Source organism: Mycteria americana, chromosome 6, assembly GCF_035582795.1.
Source record: "Mycteria americana isolate JAX WOST 10 ecotype Jacksonville Zoo and Gardens chromosome 6, USCA_MyAme_1.0, whole genome shotgun sequence".
Taxonomy (NCBI): Eukaryota; Metazoa; Chordata; class Aves; order Ciconiiformes; family Ciconiidae; genus Mycteria; species Mycteria americana.
In genome coordinates this window covers 49,797,657-49,803,656 of record NC_134370.1, presented here as the reverse complement: position 1 = coordinate 49,803,656, position 6,000 = coordinate 49,797,657, and positions in this window count along the sequence as shown.

Sequence of the window (6,000 nt, the reverse complement as noted above, 5' to 3'; positions counted from 1 at the left end):
CTTCCTTCTCCTTCATCTAGTAACAAGTAGCCTGCAATTTAGCCTTATTTTTGAGCACTAATCCTTGTGATACGCTGTACAGAATGAAACATGACTCATTGCAGGACTACCTTGGTATCTTTTTGCAGATATTCCTTTCACCTGGAAGTAGGATGGAAGGGCAAAGTTTTACACCTACTGGTATGTAGGGCACAGGTAAACTATGACACTGCCCCATCAAAATCAGATCAACCTAGACTTGTATCAGAAATAGAGTGGCCAGCAGGAGTAGGGAAGCGATTGTGCCCCTCTACTCAGCACTGGTGAGGCCGTACCTTGAATACTGTGTTCAGTTTTGGGCCCCTTCCTACAAGAAGGACATTGAGGTGCTGGAGCATGTCCAGAGAAGGGCAACGAAGCTGGTGAAGGGTCTGGAGAACAAGTCTTATGAGGAGCAGCTAAGAGAACTGGGATTGTTTAGCCTGGAGAAGCAGAGGCTCGGGGGAGACCTTATTGCTCTCTACAACTACCTGAAAGGAGGTTGTAGTGAGGTGGGTTTTGGTCTCTTCTCCCAAGTAACTAGCAATAGGACGAGAAGAAATGGCCTTAAGTTGCATCAGGAGAGGTTTAGATGGAGTATTAGGAAAAATTTCTTTACTGAAAGGGTGGTCAAGCATTGAACAGGCTGCCCAGAGAGGTGGTGGAGTCACCATACCTGGAGTAGTTAAAAAAATGTGTAGACGTGGCACTTCGGGACATGGTTTAGTAGGGATGGAGGTGTTGGGTTGACGGTTGGACTAGATGATCTTAGAGGTCTTTTCCAACCTTAATGATTCCATGATTCCATTCTATAATTCTATGATTCCAAAAAGCAGCAGCAACATAATTCTGGTATATGCCACTGATTTTCCTCTCTCTTAGTCAGTCCTAATACTGAACTGTACCATCAAAACTGAGATGAACAAACAGCAAACCCAAGACAGTCCCATAATACAAGTGAAAGATCAGTGCTGAAGCAGTGTAGAAATATGAGAATGATATGCGAGACAGTGGGAAACAGGACAAGAGTGCCAATATCTTATCACCCAACAGCCATGCACAACCTACAGCAACCAACAAATAACTGTTGCCACTTTATAGGTCACTGCATCAAGTTTAGCAGTTTGGCAGACAGGGGAACCCTTGTGCTAGCACCAGTTTAGATGTAGCATAGATGTCAGTTTGCTCTCTTGCCTTTGCAAGATCCCAAGCACACACCATGTTTTAAAAGATGCTGCCCCCAAAAGACCTTTCCATCTACTCAATATAGCTCCAGAGGAGATAGATCAGCTATGAGAAGGTGCAGAGATCAGCGAGGAAAAGATTAGCAAGAAGAGTTTTAAAAAAGGATGCAGAAGGGGAAGTAGGCTTACTGTATGTAGAAAGGGCAGCTGCTCAAATCAGCGAGAGTGGCACCAAAGAGCAAAAATTGAAAAAGACAATTTAGAGGCCCAGGTGGCAGTCTGCTAAGCACTGCATTCATGCAAGTGTGTGCTTATGCTACAGGATACAGTGCACAGGAAAACCTAAGATCCACTGCACTTAGAGACTTCTATTGCATTTCAGTGGGATTAATCTCAGGCCTAAGATTAAGTCAGTTACAAGATCCACTAACTCCATATTGTGGAGGCTATCACTACCACTATTATCACAAGTACTTATCTCAAACCTCATCTGAAACTCCAGGTACTGAAGAAGTCTCACAAGCTGTCCTCTTCTTGCTATCAAGACAGATTTTTTTACTAACTTCATTAAATTGAGCTTGTTAGATCATTTTTCCCCCCATTTAATAAGACAAACATACACCTGATCATGCCTTACTAGACTATAGTCTGAATGAGATTCTCGAATTCTTGTGAGCCTCATATTAGGTTGCTGAAAGGCAGTAAAGCATGGGACTTGCACTATAATGTACTTAAGTCATTTTAATAGCTGCAAGAAGAAATAAAGCTCAATTAAAAAACACCCTTAAGGCAATTCTAATCCCATGTGTTAAAAAGCTCTAGATGAGGTCAGGCTCACTGCTCCAGGTAAGCTCCATGCTTGTGTGCTCCACGTAGCATACACACGTTCAATCATTCTTTGAATGATTTCCTGTGTAGTCTGCACTGAGATCTCATTGCCTCTTCAGCAGAAGGCACCAGACCCAGGTGGTTTGGATGAGCAGCCACTTCAGTGAAGTAAACATACTGCTAGCTGTTTGAAGCAGGAAATCTAAGTACTGTCAAGCAACCCAGAGAACAGATCCAGCCATCCTCTTTAATAAAAACACAAACCTTTCTCCCTCCCCAAATCACCCAGTGTTGCTAGTATTAACAACTTCACTGGCTGAAGTAACTGTAAAAGTAGGAACTGCTGAAAATAAGTGGCTCGACTTCATAGATAGCATTATCAGAATTTTACAGCATAGTGAAACATGAAAAAGTAATCAATGTACTACAGTGTAATCAGTCCTACAGAGCTGCTATCAAGCCTATCAACAGGGTACCAAAAATTATTTTTTGGTTCTGTATTTCCTATGCTGCAAGATCTCACTGTAAGAGCTGAATTTTGGTAGACTCTGCACTACAGAAGATGAGTCACATCAGACTAAGTAGGGGGACAGAAACATACTACATATTGTATATTCCAAAAAGTTAAATACACAGAAGAAACCTCTGTGGAAGCAGTCAGCTACATCTAAAAACTAAGAAATGTGACATTTGGCTTGCAAAAATAGCAGGATTACCTTGTATCAAGCTACAAGATAGACAAGAGGAAATCCAAACAGAAACTGAAGATGTCATACACAGGAGTCAAGGAAAAAAGAGCTGGAATGAAACTAAGTCATCCCCTGTTCCCTAAAAAGCACTGGTAGATACGAGCACATTAGAAAGGCCAAATTACAGCAACACCAACATTCCTGTCTAATGCAATCCAAAGCCTATTCATTCTTTCAGTAGGAAAAAAAAGAAGTATTTCCTGATGTATCAACCTTATTTCACTTGCTGCAATTTAAGCCCATGATTTTTGTTTTCTCTCAACAGTCACAGAAAATATATTCTTAAAATACATGAAAGATTTCCACAAAGAGGAATGGAAGAAACTTAACATTCCCTTTGCTAGAATGCTGATCTTAAAAATAGTTAATCATGTGGATTCTGTGCCTGAAGAAAGAAACAAAAAGGGAGTTAATCAGTGATGCTAAAGTTGAAGGATAAATTAAGAATTCATGTTCAAAGTGTTAATGAGAATGGTGTTCTAACTTAAGTTTCAAGAGTGTGAACCAGCTAGAAAACACAGGAAAAAGGGAAGTGAGAAAGATAAAGGATAACAGTGCAGATCAGAGATACTCAGCAAGTCAAATTAACACAGAGCTTGGATAGAGTCTACACTGCAAACTACAGCACTATTGAGCAAACCAAACTAGTTGGTATTGGAAGCAATGGACCTGTGGTACTCCTAGCATTAATTAAGTACAGGCTGATTTATGGTATTTTTTCTCACCAATATTAAGTAGCCCCTACTAAACTGCATGCTGCCATGGCTCAATTGCCTTTGATATTTGAGCTTATCTCGAAGTAGCTAGCGGAGGTAACTTTATACTACACTGCATATGAAAGTCCTATGCTAAATAGGGTTCAATGGTAACAGCGAGAAAAACAGCTAGCAACTAAAAACGTACTAGAGGAAAGCAAAACTCTTCCATCTTGCTCACACCTAAGTTTTTAGTTTCTTTTGTTGTTGTTGTTGTTCATTATGACAATGAAGTCCACCCTGGAAAATATTGCTTTGAATGTTTACAGGAGCCTGAGTTTCATTATGATATAACTTCATTTAAGAGGAAGGAGTCTCAATATAGGTAACTTAAAAGCAGAAAACCTGTTTATCAGAGTATTACTTGATAGACAGGCCCACGCTGTTCAGACTTTTCCCCTGTTCTTTAATACTAACATGATTGCTTGCTCAACAGCAAAAAACACTCTAAACTTAAAAAACAAAAACTTCATTGCAATGCAGACCTTCTGACTCAGGTGAAGAAAAAGCTAGAATGCAAACCTTGCTTAGACTGTTTGGCAAGGAGTGAAGCAGAAAGGCATATGGCTTCACCAGCTTGCTAAAAGAGAAACAGTCTTTCACCCTTTCACCCACAGGACAGAAATCTAGTCTTCTGGTGTCATTTTTCTTCGCACATGAATAGTTTGCTAAGAGCAGAGTTTTATTAACAGTAGCAGGCAGTGTGGATCCAGAATAAGTGGGAATCCAGCCAGAAGATGAGTAAGTAAAGAAGCTCTTCTCAGATACAAAACAGGCTTTTGGAAATGCATATACTTCAGTTCTAAGAGAAATCAAGAGTCTTTAGGTAAAAGCAAGGAATATTGCTCACATGGACAGCAAGAAGCTCAGCATATCAAGACATTTTAATACTAGTGTTTTAATATATTTACAATGGAGTAAACTCTCTGTATATTCACCCAAATATAGTGCTGTTCTACCACAGGCAAAGTTAAATGCTAAATAAGCCACAATTTCTAGTGAAATAGGTACACAGAGCAACACTTCCATGAATGGGTGCCACAAACTACACCTGCATTTTTAAAATTTATAATACACAGTAACAGCAGCCCCTTGACAAGCAGAACAACCTGTTTTGCCTTCACTGTTTAAAGCTTTTAACAGGACACAGGTATATGGACTACAGCTAGATAAGGCTCACATTTGTCATCTGCCTTTAATATCAAATTGTCTCCTTTTCTACAGGACTCAGGATTAAGAATTTCTTCTCCAGGGTTATACTGGGACCAAAGACTGAATTTCAGAAGCCTGCCAGATCAGTTTACAGTTCTGGAATTCTAAGCAAAATGTATTTATTGCCAATCCAAGGCTTTTAGTACTATGGTAATATTCAACATTAACCAAGCTGAACTATACTGAACCAGTAACAAGTATTTAAGCTGTCTGGTTTCTAATCACCTTCAGAATTCAGCAAGCCTACATAACTGGAAGCGATGACAGAAGGTATAGTGGGAGAAAATCAGTATTATCTCAATCCCTACATAAGCATTTGTGTATGCCTCCTTATTTGAGTTTGAATCCCACTGTTTGCACTAATTAGCACACAGCAACCCCAGCACATTTACAATACAGGATTATTCAAAGACTGTAAGAATTAAAACCTCATACTACAGCTACCACTTGTTCCCAATTTCAGTGAGTCATACAAAATGCAGTGTATTAGACCCTTGCAAGTTTGTGTTTGGTGTTCCCCGCCCCCCCCAAAAATACAATACTGTAACTCTATCCACACATCCAAGACCTACTGACAAACCATGCAAGAAGGCCACTGGTTCCTAGAAACAACTAATTTACAACAGTTAAAAGTTCGGTTGGGCTTTGTTTAGATTTTGTTTTATGCCAAAGAGAGCTATAAAATATTTATTGAGTAGATTCAGAAAAAGTTTCCACATTCCAGCGTGAATTCTCTGCATTTTCTGAAGCAAGCAGAGACTTCCCTGATCTACAAGCAAGTACTTGGTGCTATACCATTAAGTAATCTCTACTCTAAAGCCGTATCTTCCCACAATATTAAGTACATGCACTATAATCTCTCCATAACTATCCTCACTTCAAAGAGGTATGTTCAGACTCTTGACTGCAGAGCTTATTTGTGCCTTGTTGCTAGTAAGAGCAGACTGCTTTTTGAAGAATCCTTAGCTTTGTTTTGTGCAACACAGAAGTATGTTTTAAAACCTCCCCTGGTCTGATTCTTACAAGCCAGGGTCTTCTTGATCTTCTTAGTCTAGGATCCTACCAAACATATCTACAACATGCAATACAACATGATGCAGATAATCCTTAAATTTGTCAATGCTTCCGATAGTAGGTTCTGTTAGCAGGCTTGCTACCAGACCCGGGAAATTTAATGCCAGACTCCCAGGAGGACTTTCAGGTTAAGCCACATACTATACTAAGAATGAAAATCTAAGCCCTAAGGGCATATCA